A 20,947-nucleotide genomic window follows, 5' to 3' on the forward strand; every position below is an offset into this window, starting at 1 on the left:
ACATATTTTCCCCCTGGCACTTCGCGCATAGGGCATAACTGTTCTGGTTTGTCTGCTTCCTTTAGGACAAATTCGGGAGTTACTTGCTTAGACCTGGCCTCATCTTTCTTTCGGGCCCACCTGGCTTTCCAACTTTCTACATCTCCCCATTTCTGTAACACTGTCAATAATTCCTTGACCTGCGCCTTTTTCCCTGACACATTCAGGTTTTCCAAATCTTTGTCTGAAAATTCTGCTCGGTATGGTTTCTGCAAGGGTTTCGATTTTGAAATGTCTATTCCCATACTAGCAGCAGTATCTGTCAATTTTTCATGAAGTACTCGGACATTGCGGGTAAGACTTTTGCACATAAACAACAGCTCTTCTTCAGAGTAGGTATTTAATCTGTCTAATCCTACGTTTCCTGCCATTAATTCTTCTATTTCTACTCTCAGTTTGTAGAGGTCTAAAGTTTTCGTTTGCGAAGTTTGTTTCTCTAATTCTTGACTCCATCTTTCAATTTCCTCAGGTGTAACCAAAGTGACACTTCTAGTACCTGAAGTCGATTCCATTTGAATCTCCCTCGCATTGAAAGGATTATGTCTTTTCTGCATCCTTTTCCCTGTATTTCTATGGGGTAGATCCATTAGTGAGACTTCAGATTCACACTCACTTGTCTGTTCATCTACAATTAAGGGTTCTGGTCTGGGCTGCGCTATGATGGGAGTAATGACTGGAGGTTTTGGACTTTCATGCCGATCCCCGTACAATGGAACCACGGGTCCGATTGTTACTGGGATTGTCAATGCTTCAGGACTGGTATTTAACTGGGACATTTTCTGAATGATCTCAGCTCTCTGTTTTGCTAGAGCCTCCCGCACCTTTTCTTCCAGTAATCTCTCTATGGATTTGTCATGTAACACCTGCGGGGTCAGTGTGGGAGCATAACTTGGGGCAGTGGGATGAGTCTCACTAGGTCCTTCACCATAATTTGGTCTTGGGAACAAACTTCCTGTACCTAGGGATCTTCGTTCTTCCTCATACTGTGGCTGTAATAACGCCATTCCTGAACTTGAGGGTCTCATCTCGCCTCCGTAGGGAGGTCGAGAACAAGAATCTCCTTCACGGGAATATCCTGTCTCCCCACTAGCTGACATTCTGGGGTAAATGTTTCTGGTATCTACTGGTCCTAAACTCTCAATATAGGGAGGAATTTGGAACCCCCCTCCTACGCTTGCGGACCTGATCTCTTCTTGTGGTGGAGGTCTTCGGGAAATATCTCCCGTACTTGAAGGTCGGTGTCCTTCATTATAAGGAGGCGGACTTCTCATACACATGTCATCTAATAATTCATCATCCGACTCTCCGATGGGTACCCAATGTTTAGATTTTGCCAACCGTTTCTTCCCCCCAGAAGGATCATCCGCTGGCATCATGGGAAACAATCCCTCCACTATCATGTTCTGCCTCCACTGTTTCATCTTTTTAGCTCGTGCTTCCTGCTTCAATTTTGGATAAAATTTAGTTAACCCTTTATCCATCCGTGGCTTATCCCTTTCGAAAGCCTCGATTTCCCATTCCTCTAGCGCTTCATGCTGCGTTAATCTAGGTCTGGGATGTAAATCATTCATTCGGGTTCTCAAATTAAATAGAATTCTGCTGTTAAATGTTCCATCTAACGGGAAAGCCAATACTCCGTCATCTTTCGTGTATTCCACCCAATTTTCCAACCATACACATGTGTTGTACCCTTTATCGAACATCATGAAAGATGCGGGAGTATTTGGTTGCGGAATCACAACACCTTCTCTAGTTTTAATTGGTTTGTCCTTTTTGAAAAAATTCTTCACTTTGTTTACAAGAGACACTTTTCTCTTAGTTCCGTACATAATGTCGTTTTTAACGCCTTTCCACTGATCGTCCGCAAATCCCATATGCCGTGGATCAGGTCTGGTATGCGGTCTATACGAATGCCACATACGATTTTTACGAGTGATTTGTTTACAAAATCACTTCCAATCCGAGTGCGTCTATTATTTTCGTGCGACCAATGAAATGCACGAGTTCAAATAGTCTCGACCAATGGGTGCGCGGCCCTTTCGCGAGACAGTTCCCACGCTCCGGCGCTCACCCCTCCTTTACAATTTCAACTCTGCTACCAGCTTGCTATGCCTACCAATCCCAGCGCGGCACGGAGTGACGTCAGAGCAGCTTCGCGACTGACTCCCTCCTTCACAAGGTAACGGAAACTTTCTTTCTTTCTAAAGTGTTCAGTGCTAGGTTATTTAACAACGAATACACATTCGCCACTGTGCTCAAGTGTCTAGACAGGAAAGAATTAGTTTTGCTGCAAGTAAACTACTTCCATTTACTTTTCACACTCTACGAGTAGATCTCTTCTGCCTACCCTTCACACTAGCATTGGGGCACCTGCTACTTCCCTAGACTCATCCACCTTTCCGGGATATATCCAAGTCTAAAGTTTCACCAGCGAGCCCTTTTGCTTTCACTCAAGCTCCGATGAACCTGCTACTCTTCCGGTGTGACCCTCACTAGGTTATGCCACAGTAGGAATTTGGCCAATGAACCTCGTCACTAACATTTATTCAATCATACATTCAGAAAAAACCCTAGTTAGTGCTTCCAGTTCTGCCTAACCTGCACCAACTTTCCTTAGATCAAATGACCTCAAAGCAAGTGGATTCTATTCACCACTCGCTATTCAATTTCCCCGGGGATTCCTTAACAACATACAAGACGTTTTACGTACGAATGGATTAATACATATAACAGTATAATAACAAGAATAACAATTTTAAAACATTTCATAATTTTTCAAAGTAAACGATTTTCAAGCGAGTGATCAATTCTCTTGAAGCGTCTACTCTTATAGCAGCATCCGACTTAGTTAAACTAACTAGTCCTACCTAACCTTTAACTATTCCCTAACCATCCTCGATGCTACCAGAAAATTACTGCTAGAGATCGCGGGTCACCCGACCAATAATTTCGCCACTTCTGGCTTCGGGCCCATATACTTTACTTTATCGTATACATTGATCAGATGACCACGCAATCCACTACCAATAATTGTGAGTTCCCTTTCGATGACTTCCAGTGTACCCAACTTACCATCCACCGTTATGGGTACCTATGACCACGATGGGTCAGGGAGCTAGCTGTAAAAGGAAAGGCAGCAAGATACAAACCCCAACTTTTTGTACTTTATTTCATGAAATGACCACGGACAACTGAGAAGTTTTAAAGGTTTACCTTAGATTTCAGATTCTGCAATCATACAGTTTATAGTAATGAGGCAATCTATAATCAGAATAACGAAGAGCACATAACCATATAGGAAGAGTATACAGGTAACCATCTAACCCTATAATGAGGGAAAATCCCGAAATAACGGAAATGAAATTCGAGGGAGGGTACTAAATGCTAGGAATTTTATGCACGTTTTTAGGATTTTATCATTAGGTCATATTTCGAGAGAAAAGACACTGGGAAACCTATACATCTATGGAAGGGTAGAAAAGTGCAACATGCTATAATGCTAACGTTATTACTTCGATTCAGTATTTAAGAGAAATTTGTAAAACATATTTAATTCATAGACAGTATGGAAAGATTTATACTGATAAAGGCAGGGGAACATAGGAACATGCTATGAAATGCAAACTGTAAATGACTTTAATGAGATGCAATGATTTGCAGAGAAAAAACATGGAAAATTAACATATGCAAAGGGTATGTCTTTATTGAAGCAAAGACAGAAAAATAGAAAGGTGCAGTTTAAGAACTCAGAGCGATATTTACCTAGACTGGTGTGAAAACCAACCCTGGCCACGGGTCAGTTAAGGACAGGAAAACCCTCAAGGAAAGATAACCCTCCGTGGGACAGCAGGTGCAGAATGGACACCCCAGGACAGGACAGGAAACCCAGATTAGGATCAGGACAGGACCACCAGGACACGACCAGCACCCGCAGTTCGGAAGCAACGCCTGCGCTCCACCCTCTCTGCAGCTATCGATCAGAACCCCGATTGGGTCAGCGAACTCCCAGCAAGAGTGCTCCGCCAGCACTTAAGGTTTAGTAAAACCTTCAGAGTCTATGGTCAAATTTTGGACAGAGAGCTCCGCAGCACCTCTGTATCAAATCACCTATTGAGTGCGTTGGGTCAGTGACAGGTCAGCTATTCAGACAAGTCGGACAATTTCTCTAGCTAAACCTAGGCTAGATATACTGTTTTGGGACAGGGTACCACCCCCCAAATGTTGCAAAGTGTCAGAATCCCCAATTTGGATTGGTCCTAAGGTAGGATTTGGTTAACACACCAATCAGAACAGACTATTCTAAGGCCTACTTTGCATCCTAAGGTGCCGCCTAGCAAGATTTTGGGTTCCCACGAGAAGTCGCAGGGAATACAATGGAAAGAAATACAATGTATTCAAATAGGGTACAAGTTAGGCTTTCTCGCTGGGTGAAGGTGCATCTTCCCATGCAGGCTCTGGCATCAACCTTCTTTGGCTTGGTTTCAATGCCACCGCACCATCGACTGATTCGGCGCAGTAGTGCTCTCCAAGATGGACTCCCCAGCCCCATCACCCCTCAGTGCCGAGGATACATGAAAAGTAAGCGAAAACAAATTAGTACATGGAAATAAACGAAGGCATTATATGTCATATTTTCGTACTTCACGTTTATCATCATAAAAATATACTATGCAATTTAAATATTAGTGCAATATATAACGACACGAGAGCAACAGCACAAGCTTCACCACGTTAATACAGGGAAATGCCATCTTGTGGCTATTACGCATGCGCACCCTTTCCCTCCAAAACTATCTCTACGTGTAGTCACGTGAGTGTGACTGACGCATGCGCAGAAGAGGAAAGTCAAGCAGCGGCCATGTTAGGAACAAGAATTAATCGTATTAGTAAAACACAAAAGCAAGCATCTCTATGATACCCACGCACATTCAAAATATATAAAATTAGTAAAACAAACACTTGAAGTTACGAGATTATAACAGATTTTCGAGGTTCTTGACTCGAGCAAGTCGCGATGCGAAATCTTGCTCTATCACAGGTACTTCCACTAAGAACATGAAGACACAACTGGTCAAGGTTAGTCTAATGTCCCTGCGTTTGGGGGGGGGTGTGTAGGAGAGTAGGGTCTGCTATCCTATGGTCACCCCAAATGTTTGCTTTTCGCTTCACTGATTTATGACTTAATGTGGCTGTGGGCCTGCTAATCAGACCCACAGCCTGCTGTTCTCTCTCTAAATTGATTCCAATGCACATTAGGTGCATTACGAAATTGGAACTGGTTCACCTTATTGGCCCCTGTAACAGTGTACCCCAGGTACCCATGGCATAGGTGCTTCCAAGGCCTACCAGGGGCTGCAGCACGTATTGTGCCACCCCTGGCCTGGCCTCCATATTTGACACAACTGGCTGATCACTCAGCTGAGGTAGGTCGGTGTAATCACCCCTTACTTAGGTGTAGTATGCCTATGCCTAACCTAAAATGGACACATATGTTCCTATCAGCCACTCCTATGGAAGGCCTCACCAATCCTGGAGGCAGAGTGCTTGGAAATACGTGAGATGGTGCTCTGGCTTGAGCTGAGCCTGTCTGCAGCTTTCGGAACCAAGTCCTTTAGCTGTTCCATGACACTGCCATACCATATACTCTTAAGTGCATTATGAACCTCGCGGTTAAATGCTATCTTTGGTTTGGCTTTATCAAAACATGTCGAGTAAGGTGTCAAACGAATTGGAATACTACCCCCTCGCCAGTTCTGGCAACGGGGGTAGCATTCCACCCTTCTAGAGGGACACGACATGTACATAACCTGAAACCCGGGTAAAGTTAAACATGAGCCTCAGCATCACAAAATGGATGCTGCCACCACAGACACAAGTCTGACCTCCTGCTGCTGGGAGTCCTTCCAGCGAGGGAGGCTTGGACAAAGGGTTTCCTGCCTTGGGAGGTGCTACCACCACCCCAGACAGGGTTTTGTGTATTGGATAGGACAGGGCTGAATAGAATCAGACATGCCTGGGGCACACAAGATGTCCCTGTGCATATGCAAGTTCAAACCGGTGCTGGGGCTCTCCAGCCCCAGTCCTGGCGCGAAACTGGACAAAGGAAAGGGGGTGTAACCGCCCCCCTTCCTGGTCCCACCCAGAGGAGGGACCTAGCAGGTAATCCGGCTCCTAGATTTGGAATAAGAGTACGAGCTGTGTCCCAAGACTTCAGATCATCCTGAACTCGACTTGAAACTAAGAAGAAGACTGGACTTAGACATTCTGCTGCACAGAAGACTGAAGAGAATCTCCCTTGTGGCCAAGGAGTGACCACCCTGTGAATACAGGCACCAACCAGCAACTCGACGTCTACTTTGCCGCCACCTCCTGCCGGAGCCCGAGCCCAGAGCCCAATGAGAGCCAGACTCCCAGACATTTCAGAGCCCGATCCACAGTCCCTGCAAAGAAGGGACCCATGGAGGCACCGAGAGACGTGGGACCGGACATCCTGGAAGACCCTTGAAAAGCTGACTGCGCAGCACCTGAGGTACCCTCGATGCTATGCTTTGGGGTTTGAGAAGCCCCGACACCGAGCAGCATTTGCACCGAAGATCAGCCCCCCAGCATCTCCACGATCTGCGTGGGGCCCTTTTGCACTTTGCCACTTGACGCACCATCCCGGTCACTTGCCACGTGGCTAGTGGCCATCTTGGCGACAAAAACTACAACTTGCACTGCTGGTCTGGTTGCTCCAGACTGGCCCTTGCTCCCCTGAAAAGGAGCACCCGCTCTGACCTTGCTGGTCCGAGTGTTAAGCTTTTTCCACTTCCTGCGTGGCTTGCATTAGCCAAGGCCTGTTTGCTCCAATCAAGTTGCCGACACCGCCATCAGCTAGAGCCTTCATGGGACAGCTCGTGATTGACTCCTGGACATCCTTGACCTCTTCGTGTCCACGTGGCTGTGGAGACAAGCTGCACCTCTTCACCTGTTTGCACCCGACATTGCCTGGTTCCATCCTGGTTCCACGGTAGTTACTGGCTAGTGACTTTGAACATTGTCCCCTCTGCTTTCAGGTCTTCACCTCTTCAGATCCACCCTTGGATCCACCGGAACTCTCCACGACGACCCGCCGGCAGCATCTTCAGCGACCTGCGTGACGAAACCCGACACAACTTCGCACCTGTGCACCCGCTTCCTGTGGGTGAGGTAACTCAGCAACGCCGGTGTTCCCACACTGGTATACACCTCCAGTGCCTGTGTCTAAGGTTTTATCCTTGTAGGTCCATCGGAAGGTTCCTAAAACACTAACTTTGTAACTTTTACACACCAGTGACTTAACATTGGTGCATGCGTGCACTTTGAGCACTGCACCCGAGTCCCACAGGTCTTTCCCAACTTCATCACTGTTAGTCCTGAACAGCTCCAGCGATTCCCCAGGCCCTAGGCCTCTTTCCTTTCCCCATAGTGGTTCTTATACCACTATTTTAGTATATGGTTTAGGTGGCCCCTAGGGCTCATCCATATTGTGCAACTTTTGTATATTTAAACTGTGTTTTGTTTTAACGCATTTGCTTCTGTGCTCATAAAGAGTATAGGGTATATTTGTAGAAATAAATCTATATATATTTTCAATATATATCTGCGTGGTGTCCTTTCATTTGGTATTCAAGGGGATTGTGTATGGTAAAACAGCTTGCTTCACATGCCTTTACAGAGTTTAGCCTAAGACTGCTTTATCCACGCTACTAGGATAGCTGGTCTATTAAGGTTGACTTACAACCAATCATCATAAGGGTTGCTTGGCATGGTACAAGGTGATCACTAGAACTAGTGAGCATCATATACCAGGCCAACTTTTCACAAAACCTCTATTAGTTAAGGCACCACACCAAATCCTGGACGGTGCAGTGGAGAATAGTGACTTGTGTATATTTAGTGCAACAATGCCTCAGTCTGTGACAGAAAGCACTGTAAACATGTAGGCCATTATTTTAAATTTGCATTACACACAGTATAGAAACAAAATGTGCGAAAATGTTTAAGATCAAAATTAAAAAAATGCTTCCAAACTATCGGTATTTTGAAGGCTGCATGTAGTGCAGTGGTTTTTTGTTTGTTTTTTCTTAACCCTCTTTTAAAAGCACATTTCACAGCTTAGCTGGTAGCTAGGTCCCTTACAATACCTCTCAAAAAGAATACATTTGTGTCACCATGTGTGCCACTGAAATACGTTACATGCAAAAGAATGGGTAATGTGCACTTGTTGTTGCCAACGAGGAGAACAAACGGTTAGACAATGAGCATCTTTATTTCGGAAAATCTTGTATTTGGCACTACTCACACGAGGTGTCTTTTTATGTTTATTACCAGAAGGAGGAGGGTTAAGAGGATCCATTTTAGGAACTTGCACAATGGAAGGAAGCAAGTGTAAAATTACTTGGGAGCATGCCAAAATGGTGATAAGAGGTTGTTATTTAACTGGGATAATCATAATTGTTGCATGTGGCGAACAGAGGCTGCTGTGGGGTTAGCACGACTTATAGTCAGCTCATCCCCGATTGGTCAGGGGTTGGGAAGCTCACGTGACCCCAGCCTAAAAAGAACCCATCATCCTGCTTGCCGCAAACCTCTAAGAACCTACTGTCCATTCTGCGCCTCTGACTTTAAACCCAAAACACAAAACACGGTAGACTTAACCCCGAGTTGGCCAGCATGTCTAACCTATTCCAACATTTAGATGACCATTAAATGGTATTGTGAATCAGCCTGGAAGGTTTGAGGTCCTCGTGTGACCCGCTATGAGGTAAACATGAAACCATATTGTTACCTGTATATGTAGGCTCCAATACTAAATGTAGGGAGCTGCCTGTGTCATAGGTTGGTCAGTATTCGGCAATTGAGGTATTTCTAACGAGGTAAATAAAAATCCAGAGACTAGATAAGATGCTAAAAATAACACCTAGCTAGCTTATGTGTTCTTTCTCCTTATGATATGAACTAGGGAGGTAATTAACTATTCTGTGTTTCGAGGAATACAAGTTTGTGTTTCCTGGCCAAATTGCTATGCAATTGTTATACAATGAGAAAGGATGTTATACATAACTTAATGTATGAAAGTAGTGTTGATTTTCTGAGCAACTTGTATAGGAGTAGGACTGCTTATAATAATGCAATGTTTTGATAATTTTTTACAAATATATTTTAATGTGTACCTTATGTTGTGTACTATATTTTTGTTTCAGATGTATTAACTGTGTGTGGGAATTGATTTTAATCCTGAAGAAGGTGTGGCTTTAAAAATAAGTGCCAAACCGAAACGCGTCGATGCAACCTTGAGTTGTGATACGTTAAGTCATTGGAAACTACTACTCCAACTACGATATTAATATATGATTTGGAGTTTGATCTGATTTATTGGACTAGTGTATTCACCTCATCTTAACTGGAACTATTTTCTTTGTTGTGTGTCCTACTTTGTGTATAATTTTTTGATGTGAATATTGTATTTTTATTGGTGTAACCTTGTGTACTATGTTTTTTAATATATATACTGAAATAAATTGTACACTTTTTTATGAATTTATTGTTACCATTTCTGCTCCTTATCTGTTGCTTAACTTAATTATGTATGGAATGATGTTGGTATAAGCTTTGGCTATTTGTAAGTTCACCCAAAGGGGAATCTTCTTTTGACACTTTGTCTTTTGGCACCCTACCCCTTTGGATTTGGGTCCCTCTCTTTTGTTAGAGATAAAATTACTTGGGAGCATGCCAAAATGGTGATAAGAGGTTGTTATTTAACTGGGATAATCATAATTGTTGCATGTGGTGAACAGAGGCTGCTGTGGGGTTAGCACGACTTATAGTCCGCTCATCCCCGATTGGTATGGGGTTGGGAAGCACACTTGACCCCAGCCTAAAAAGAACCCATCATCCTGCTTGCCGCAAACCTCTAATAACCTACTGCCCATTCTGCGCCTCTGACTTTAAACCCAAAACACAAAACTCGGTAGACTTAACCCCCAGTTGGCCAGCATGTCTAACCAACTTTGCGTGCTGCTTCCAGCACACACAGCTGCCGCCTTGAAACACGGAGGGGGCAAGTATAGCCAAGTAGAAGGCTGGGCTGAGAATGACTGACCGAATGATTGACACAGGAGAATGCGAAGCATGAATTCTATCACATGAATGACACACACCCGATTGCCGTCCCTTGAGGCAAACACAATGTCTGTGTACCGATGGCATTAACAACAATGCCTCAGGATCGCCAGGCATTTCCAAATCACGCCCTCTTGTTTACTTTCTTCTTACAATACACACCTCAGCTTCTTCCCTTTTGCAAATATGAAGGGACTCTGACGAAAATGAAGCAACGTAGAAGCCGCTGCAGCAGCTGCACTGCAAAAAATGACAATTGTTGTCTAGGCAAATACATTTATTGGTCAGACAGGCCAGCTCTCATGCTGTAATTAGCACAGAAGTTATGAAATGGCTGTACCCCACTTCACACAAGCTGCTGCCTGTCTTCCCAGAAAGAAACCGACCCCATTTTAAAGAAAGGAAAAAACAAGCCACGCAAAGGGCATGGATGGGGGAGGGAGGCCGGAACAATTGTGGTAGTTGTTTCGCAAGGAGATCACTGGGTTGGATGATGAGGCGCGTGCCTCGCTGCTCGGAGATCAGAGGCCTTTGCTGGTTAGGGCACCTGCCTGGGAGGCCGTACTGCTGGGAGATCAAGGGGCTGCTGTGAGAAGGAAAGAGGCGCGAAGCAGAGGGGTGGTGGGGGTGTCCTGGACCGATATGGAGACCGCGCGCACCTACCAGATGAAACCAGCACGGGAGGGCTCAGCTTGACAACAATAGACCTGGAATACGGAGAGGGGTGTGAGGGAGAAGCATGGATAAACAAGCGCTGCCGCGTGGCTGCAAAAGTGAAAGCGACCGTGAAGTGAAAGCAGCTGCAGGGTCCCGCTAGTGCTGCGCGGTCGCTCGTGTGAAATCTGACACAAAACAGATGGCACACTGCGCGCCGCTGCGTGTAATCGCAAGCCGTAGGCCTTTTCACAAGCACGAGCGTGTGAAAAGTCCAGAGCGATTCCAAGAGGTAATTTTCTTAGAGCAGCGCATGCACGCTGCGCTAGGTTCTGTAGAAAAGGTAGGGCCGAATTCGACCAAGAACCCTTCAGTATTTGCCCGGCGTTAGCCGCCTCTCATACCATTCGAGATTACCAAACAAAGAGGCAGGCGCTGGAGACAGAAGGCAGGAAACAGGAGTTTATTCCGACGGAGCAGAACACGTCAAATCAGACAACAGGGTATCTTCTCGAGGTGCTCTAAACGCATCCTTGAGGCCTGGCCTCTTATACACAGGTTTATTGCTTTATTACATGAAACACATTCTTGTCAATACTTTGATGTACGGAAAGACATCCTCGGAATCCCCGCTTCACCCCCGTTCCCACACATATTTACAGTAGAGTTCCCACCTCAACCTCAGCATGTGGTGGTTGTCGCGCAGCTGGACATTCCGCTGGGAAGGGGAAAGTGAGCGATCGGTCGGATCTGGAGGTGTGAGGGTATTGATTAACCACCGCTCCTTTGATGTGAGGCGAGGTCCTACTGTAGGGGGCAATAAACTGCATCTGTCGGGCTAGGTGATGGCCTGGGATCAGGCTGGACAATCGGGCAGGGAGGAAGAGGTTATCTAAAGGGCCTGTTCTTTGAATGAGATGAAAGAGCGAGGGGGTTCAGCACGGGATGTGGCTCGGAGACAGGGTCGCGCTAGAGGTGCGCTTATGGCCCAAGCAGGAGAAACCGGGGGCTGTCGTGGCGCGGGGGAATGCTTGCGAGGCTGGGGAGTGAGGGGGAGAGACGCGCAGGCTATTGGCAGTGGGCAGAGAGGTCGTGACACACAAAATGGCTGCCACCTACGTTCGCGATGAGGCCTAAAAGGGACAAGATGGCGTGGCTACTGTTTCATGATTGTCGCTTTACTTTCAACAGTGGCTGTGGTGAACATAAATGAACGCCGCTTATGTATACCGATTTTAGTCATTTTCCACAGTCCCCAGTTTTTATCATAAGTTAGTTCATTTCTGTTCATGTCTGAGGTAAGGACGTACAAGCTGACATCTAGTTATACTAATAAGGGAAGCATGTGGCTGGGCTGTCTATTGAGGTCTTTGGTAGCCCATATGCATTACGGGCAGATGGAAATAATCCTGCTATCAATGTTGACAGAATCGTACATAACCACATGTAGTCAATGCGATAGGCGAGGAGGCAGTGCATACAAAATTACATTAGCTGTGTCATATGTTAGACCTTGGAGACGGGGACATTATTTAGACGATGTAGGAAATTCGTTTGAATACAAACATGATGTCATACAAAAATGTTCTGGCAGAATAAGGGCTATTATCACTTGAGGTCTGGACTCCATGGGGATCGAAACTAGACAGTATGCTCATGTGCATAACTGGTGTTCTACAATCATCATGATACAGAGTTAACGCTTTCTTAGTTATCCATGTACAGTTGAAAGTGACCGATGTAATGTTTCGAAAGCTCAATTGGGTGATATTCAATACAAGTGGTTGGGAGAGGAATTCAACTTAATACAAGGGACAGTCAAGGGGTGGCAATGTTCAAAAAGGGTTCGTCTGTCCAGTGTCTTTTTACAGCGAGCCATCACTGGTAGGCTCTCATTGTTTTTCTTCTTTCGTTGGCACTGTTGAGCACCGGCGGTGGAGCTATGCGTCCAGCTCTACTTCAGATCTCGCGTTGCAGGGTGTGGCCATTCTTTGCTCTTGGACCACAGTCCTGTGTTTGTCCTGTTCCCTAACTAATCTATCATAGGTACCTTAGGCGGGGTACCCGCATTCCGTTCTTCCTTCATGACAAACCCTATTCTATCCTTTGTGCTGTCTTTCTTTTCAGAGTCAAGTTCAAAAATTCCATATAAAAAAAGAGGTGGGGGTGATGGGGGCGTGCTTTGGGAGGCCGAGGGAAGAGAGGGTGGAGTGGGATCAGATCTGAAACGGACCAAGGAGGGCAGAAATTTCAAGCAAGTGGGCCCATCAATCGGGCACAATTGACTGGGACTTTCGGTACGAGCTCATCAACGTGCAGGGGCTTCTGGGCGGCCCTTCTTTCCTTCACTTTCCACGCTGAGAACGGTGCCTTGTCCCGCAACTCTTTGCTCCGTGGCTCCACCTTGGTCGATGTCATAGATATTCCCCGATCTGCAGCCAGGCTGTGAGTCACATCCGGCCCCTCTCCTCCTCCGACTGCACGTTATCCTTAAATGAGTATAAAAAACAGTTTTTAGAGAATTGGCAGGGGAAGACGTTTACACACTTTAATTTCTCTCCCAACCCCAAGTAGTTGGGGAAACGTTCATTGGTCACGATAGGGTGGATGCTTAGTAATCCTTACATCGGTGTATTTTGTTAACTCATGCATCATTGCTGTAGCGCAGGTCGGCAAGCATTTTTTCTATTTTCAAACATCCTGTCTGTCTGGTTTTCTACTCCTGTTATATTTGCGAACGTGGCAAGAAGTCTGATATCTAAAAATTACATGGTTTATCGAATTCAAACCGGCTCCTTCAGTAGAGACTCGCGTTTGTCTAAAACAAATCCTGTTGAGCTATATGTTTCTTCAAGGTCTGTTAATTTATAAAAAGTGTGAAATGCTGTTATCATGGGCTTATAGCTACAGTCTTTAAGATTTTCTGGGACGACTGGTACAGAACTGGGACCATTCTGGAGAAACGGGGACGTACTGGACATTCTATTTTTGTGCAATGGGCGGTGGTAATCCGAACGATGAGGGTGGTGTTACCAAAGTACTTAAAACAAAAGCCACTGACATATAGTTCCCTTTTAATGGTCAGATTAGGGGACATCAGTCGTCTTACCTGTCCTTTCTTTCTCAGCCAATTAAGTTCCATCATTTTACAGAAAGGAGAGGTAGTAATATGGCTAAATATGATCGTTTTGTTTCTGTCAATTTGTTCAAACACCGTCGTGTCTAAAGCCAATTATACCTGTACCGGCGAGGTACAGTGTCATAATTTTTTTTTTTTTTTCACAAGGGAGCAAGGGAGCCCTCAGAGGGAGAGAGCGTTGTGCGTACCAAATAGGCTATTAGTACACGTACAACATAAAAAGAGAGAGAGAGAGAGACGTGTATAATAATAGGCTATTCAGTGCACACACATATAGATCAGTACGGGTCAGTTTCACGTATAAAACACAAGCTGAGGGAAAACATAAATTCATAGTTTATGTATACACAAATACCAGATAGGGTGCGACAGTACATACATCAAGTACGAAACCTTAAGATAAAACGGAGGGCTATTTTTGGCGAAAGAGCCTTTTCATGCGTGTTGCATATTTTCAGTACTCCATTTAATTCATTTGGGGGTCGAGCTCTTCGTTCTCCTTCCTTCCTAATAGCAGACAATTTCTGTTGGTAACCTCGCTTCAATAAATACTTACTCCTTTTAATTGGTCGGACACTGGTCCAGTCGTGTTTATACTCACGGTGGGGTCTTCCAACATCTAACAAATGACGATCCAAGTTGAGGTAAAGGAGGGGTGTCTGTCGGACGTGCGATGGTGCAATTCTGACTTTTCTATGAGGGTGGAAGAAGAGGGGGTAAATCTAAAACACGACAATATCCCTAACTTCTGGGCTGAGGGGGGATTTTGGATGAACCCCAACCCGGGGTATCCTTAACTTTTCTCATCTAGTCCGCACATTAAGTTGACTCACTGGTGCGCGTCATTTAGGGCGTTCATTTGGGATATCGGTTGGGGTTGGGTTCGTCTTACTGAAATAGGCCTTCAAGTTTCTGGCATAGGCCACTCCCCCAGTCGTTAGCTCCAGAGAGAGTCGTTCCTAAGTAAGGAAAGGGCTATATCTTTATCCATTTTTCACATGCAGGTACCATGTTCGGGCTAAATTTTCCTATCCCATTGACCGTACGATCAACACCTTAGTCATACAAAAAGCATTCGTTCATCAACCCAGATGTGCGCCACACATAAGCATTCATACCGTACAAATCAGGGCCCATGCGCACATTCATACCATACAATTTTCATGCTCTCAGAGATAGCTCCTGCATATAATGTACCACCTCACAGAGCTGGCCGATTTTCCTCGCGTGGAACATGGTGCGTTTTAGGTCCTCTCCATACTTCAGCTGAATTTCTGATGTAACCTGCAGAAAAAGAAAAGAGGGGGAGGGGGCAGTGTTCAAAGCACATCAGCGCGCATAAACATAAAAAATGTTTTTACCTACCACGTACCTGACTTATCTCTGTGGGATGCAGTCCCTTTTATCTCGGCATTGAAGCCCAGAGGAACCGGTAGTGCGGAAAAGATAACTAATGACAGGCTGTTCATTACATAGGTCGCCCGAGGGCGGTAGTACAGACCGCGTGTAGGGAGGGGTCAAAAGCCAGGGGCATTCGGTATAAGGTGGGGGGGGGTGACGGATTCACGTTTTCATTTGATGAAAAGAAATGGCCTACGGTGGTATAGGGTCGTTCCTAATAGCAGAGCGTGGTATTTAAAAACCTTACCAATCAAAGTGACTGTTATGATGCTAGTTTCATATATTTTAAAAACCTTTATTGTGGAAATGTCAGCATTCAAATAAGGGCCTCCAACCATATAGGTCGGTTACGGAACAGACGGGAAACGCATGAGGTAAGGAGAGATTACACTGTAGTATAGAAGCAAGTGAGTCATTTAATTGAAAAAAAAACCAACGTGGCAAACGGTTGCAGGATCAGTGAAGGTTGATTTTATAATTGGAAATATAACAGGATCAGTTACAATAAAATCGTCCATATGTACACCAAGGGCGAGTATCATCAGTAACATTATTTCGGAGCTTTAATAATACAAAAATGACAAAGAAAACACATCGATAGGGTTGTTCGCATGTTCAGTCCGCACCCTTTCCCGCCCGCCACGTGTACAAAGACCGCATACATATCCCATAACATCAAGGTTTAGGCAACTAGAACGTCATAAGGAATTGCGAGTCCCGCCCATACTGGCGCCGTTTTGGTCGAGGTCGGGCGGGCCCAGAGCATAGTCCAACTGCCTCCAATAACAAGTGGTCGGACCAGAATCCCTTTCGGTAGTTCAAAAGATTCCGTTAATGCCAGCAGAGAGAACAGGCGGCGTGGACTGCGGCTTAAAGGCGAGGAAGGCAAAATCTTCCCTACCGGGTCACGCCGAGGTCCCACCGGAGCTGATCGAGTTGGCAGTCTACAGTGTCTCTTAGTAATTCGGACAAAGGCCGGTGTCAGCATGAGAGCACCACCATCTTGTGACAACGTTGTGGCCACTCCGGAGAGCGAGACAGCAGGTGTATCCCTCCACAGATACGTTGAATCAGTCTTTCCTTCGACACCAGATGTGGATAAGGTGGCGGTCGCCCGGGGCAGCGGCATATCCATGGGGGATAGTCGAGCAACAGTGGCGGTGGCCCCCACCGGAAGCCTGCGGGAGTCGAGGGCCAGTGACTTTCGTAGAATTTTTAAAACTGGGAGGGCGTCTTCAAGAGTGGGGCTCATGCCCGAGCAGGCAAGCATCCGAGTTCCAAGGTAGCCCAGAGCCATCCTAATGGACCAGGCTCAAATCCGGGGTGTCGGCCGCCATTTTGAGCGTTCCGCAGCAGCAGCCGCTCTTCACCCCGGCCACCGGAGCGGGTCCCCCGGCCATCCAACCGAGTGGAACGCCAATGGCAGTCCTGGTGCAGCCGTCCGGCAGGTGAAATGCTAATGGTTGTCCTGCTGCAGCTGACCGGCGAGTGAAACACTAAGGGTCGCCCTGCTGCAGCTGGCCGGCGAGTGAAACGCTAAGGGTCACCCTGCTGCAGCTGAGGAACCTCCCCCCTGGGGAGGTGGGGGAGGCCCGTTCACGTCGCCTCCCCCCCAGGGCACCCCACACCATCTCTTGGCGCAGCATTATAGGATGGCTGGACCAGGCAACAAAGGGGGGAGCCATCAGCAAGGCATCCCCCGCACACAACTTGCTGGACATCACCTCTGGATGGTCCGGAGACAGGTCTTGGCGCGTTGGGTAGCCTCCGGCCTATTCGCACAACGGGCCGCCACCGACGCTACCTCGCCGGTTGACGGCTTTTGTAGACTTTTGTATAGCCCAAAGCCTACTAAAAAGTAGCTCAAAGTAGCCCAACAGGAACAGCGTCAAGCAGACGGCAAATGCATTTGGGTTTGTTGTTGCAGCCGTCTGCCATGTAAATAGTTGTTTAATAAAAAGTGTTAAATAGTTGTTTAATAAAAAGTTTTAAATAGTTGTTTAATAAAAAGTTTTAACATGTTACTTTGCTGGAGTGTTGTATATATTTATAATATTTGCATTGGGTTTGTCGTTATTTGGGCGGGGTAGGCGGTGGAGCCGAGCTGTCTTGCAGCCATCATGGCGTCGAGCTCGATTCTTCTCACTAGTTTCATATTTCTCATGAGGGGTTGTTCCTAATGTTTCTATTTTAGCGAGGTCAAAAAGAGATCCCATCAGTGGCCTACTGATTTTGCTCGATTCCTTTTGTTTTTCCTAACGATTTTTATGTTATTGTTTGCTAGCACGATACAGCGGCTAATCCGCATTTTTTTTAATATTTATGTCCTTTTTATTAGGGGCGTCTTCCGGTGGAGCCGGATGATCTACCTCTAATAAACGGTCCGGGCTGAACCAACTACCAACAAACGGGGCAAAGATAGGCATGACGGGTTACAAAGGGGACAAAAGTCTGCACTACCTATCCTTCACTATCCGCAAAGACTAAACAGAGTATTGCGACTCTGTGCTTATTTGTGAATAGAGAATAACCCAAAGAGAACCAATTCCGAACGATCAATGTTCGGTCAAACAATCAATCAAATGAGGGATAAAAATAGGCACGACGGATTACAACGGGGGCAAAAGCCTGCGTTACCTATCCTTCACTATTCACAAGGACTAAACAGAGTATTGCGACTCTGTGCTTATTTGTAAATAGAGAATGATCCAAAGAGAACCAATTCCAAAACAGTAAATGCTTGGATAACAATCAATCAAATGGAGAGGGAAGTAGGCACGACGGATTACAATGGGGGCAAAGGCCTGCGTTACCTACCCTTCACTATCTGCAAAGACTAAACAGAGTATGGCGACTCTGTGCTTGTTTGCAAATAGAGAATCTCTCAGAAACAATCAAATGAGTAATACTAGTATTTTCAAACAATCAATTCGTCGTATTTACACGACCTTACCTGGACCACATGGACAGTTTCTCGTCTTCCGCTTCCAGCGCCTGATCATCCTCTATTCTCCGTAATTGCTGTGGCACTCCTGATGGTTCGCAGTCAGGACCGTAGATCACTCGAGAGAGGTCTGCTCGGAACCGGTGAAGTTCGGATGATCGGCTGCCAGACGAGGGTCTATCGGGCAGGTGCACTTCCCGATCGGTGCAGTCATTCACTCTGTCGTTGGGACCTCTCTCACTGGATCCACGCGTCGCTGATGGGCCCCACGTTTGGGACGCCAATTGTAGAAAAGGTAGGGCCGAATTCGACCAAGAACCCTTCAGTATTTGCCCGGCGTTAGCCGCCTCTCATACCATTCGAGATTACCAAACAAAGAGGCAGGCGCTGGAGACAGAAGGCAGGAAACAGGAGTTTATTCCGACAGAGCAGAACACGTCAAATCAGACAACAGGGTATCTTCTCGAGGTGCTCTAAACGCATCCTTGAGGCCTGGCCTCTTATACACAGGTTTATTGCTTTATTACATGAAACACATTCTTGTCAATACTTTGATGTACGGAAAGACATCCTCGGAATCCCCGCTTCACCCCCGTTCCCACACATATTTACAGTAGAGTTCCCACCTCAACCTCAGCATGTGGTGGTTGTCGCGCAGCTGGACATTCCGCTGGGAACGGGAAAGTGAGCGATCGGTCGGATCTGGAGGTGTGAGGGTATTGATTAACCACCGCTCCTTTGATGTGACGCGAGGTCCTACTGTAGGGGGCAATAAACTGCATCTGTCGGGCTAGGTGATGGCCTGGGATCAGGCTGGACAATCGGGCAGGGAGGAAGAGGTTATCTAAAGGGCCTGTTCTTTGAATGAGATGAAAGAGCGAGGGGGTTCAGCACGGGATGTGGCTCGGAGACAGGGTAGCGCTAGAGGTGCGCTTATGGCCCAAGCAGGAGAAACCGGGGGCTGTCGGGGCGCGGGGGAATGCTTGCGAGGCTGGGGAGTGAGGGGGAGAGACGCGCAGGCTATTGGCAGAGAGGTCGTGACACACAAAATGGCTGCCACCTACGTTCGCGATGGGGCCTAAAAGGGACAAGATGGCGTGGCTACTGTTTCATGATTGTCGCTTTACTTTCAACAGTGGCTATGGTGAACATAAATGAACGCCGCTTATGTATACCGATTTTAGTCATTTTCCACAGTTCGACATAACAAGAAGGCTAAGGCAATGCTGCTAACACAGCCACGAATGCTAATTAATTACACTGAATAATTTCTGCCCCAAGGTCGATCTCATGTTCTACACCAGGTCTCTCCCTGCTGTCTCCTATCTCTCTTCCTTTTCATCTTCCTCCTCTTCTCCCTGCTCGCCTCTCTTCCTCCTCTCTCTCTTCTCTTTCCCTCCGCTATCCCTCAGCTCCACCTCCTCTCTTCTTCTTCTGTCCTCCTTCTTCTTCTTTCCCTCTTCTCTCCTTTCTCCCTGCTCTCCCACTCCTCTCTTCTTTATGTCTCCCTCGTCTCTTCTCCCTCTCTCCTTCTTCTCTTCTCTTCTCCCTCTCCTACTCCTTTCTTCTTTATCTCTCCCTCCTCTCTTCTCCCTCTCTCCCTCCTCTCTTCTTCATCTCTCCCTCCTCTCTTCTCCCTCCATCGCTCCTCTCTTTTCCCTCTCTCCCTCCTTTCTTCTCTCCTTTCTCCCTGCTCTCCCACTCATCTCTTCTTTATCTCTCCCTCCTCTCTACTCCCTCTCTCCCTCCTCTCTTCTCCCCTCCCCTCTTCTTTATCTCTCCCTCATCTCTTCTTTCTCTCTCCCCCTCTCTTCTCCCTCTCCCACTCCTCTCTTCTTTATCCCTCCCTCATCTCTTCTCCCTGTCGCCCTCATCTCTTCTCCCTCTCTCCTCTCTTCTTCATCTCTCCTTCCTCTCTTCTCCCTCGTCTCTTCTCCCTTTCCCCCTCCTCTTTTCTCCCTATCTCCCTCCTCTCTTCTCCCTCTCTCCCTCCTCTTTTATCACTCTCTCCCTCCTCTCTTCTTCATCTCCCCCTTCTCTCCTCTGCCTCTCCCCCTCTCCTCTTCATCTCTCCCTTCTCTCTTCTCCCTCTCTCCCTCCTCTCTTCTACCTGTCTCCCTCATCTCTTCCCCCTCTCCCCGTCCTCTTTTCTCCCTCTCTCCCTCCTCTCTTCTCCTTCCTCTTTTCTCCCTCTTGCCCTCCTCTCTTCTTCATCTCTCTCTCCTCTCTTCTCCCTCTCTCCCTCCTCTCTTCTTCATCTCTCCCTCGTCTCTTCTCCCTCTCTCCCTCCTATTTTCTCCCTCTCTCCCTCCTCTCTTCTTCATCTTTCCCTTGTCTCTTCTCCCTCTCTCCGTCCTCTTTTCTACCTCTCTCCCTCCTCTCTTCTTCCTCTCTCCTCCTCTTTTTCCCTCTCTCCCTCCTCTCTTCTTCATCTCTAACTCCTCTCTTCTCCCTCTCTCCCTCCTCTCTTCTTCATCTCTCCCTCCTCTTTTCTCCCTCTCTCCCTCCTCTCTTCTTCCTCTCTCCCTCCTCTCTTCTTCATCTCTCCCTCCTCTTCTCTCCATCTCTCCTTTCTGTCTTCTCCCTCTCACTCTCCTCTCTTCTTCATCTCTCCCTCCTCTCTTCTC

This window comes from Lissotriton helveticus, chromosome 9, assembly GCF_964261635.1.
Source record: "Lissotriton helveticus chromosome 9, aLisHel1.1, whole genome shotgun sequence".
NCBI classification, from domain to species: Eukaryota; Metazoa; Chordata; class Amphibia; order Caudata; family Salamandridae; genus Lissotriton; species Lissotriton helveticus.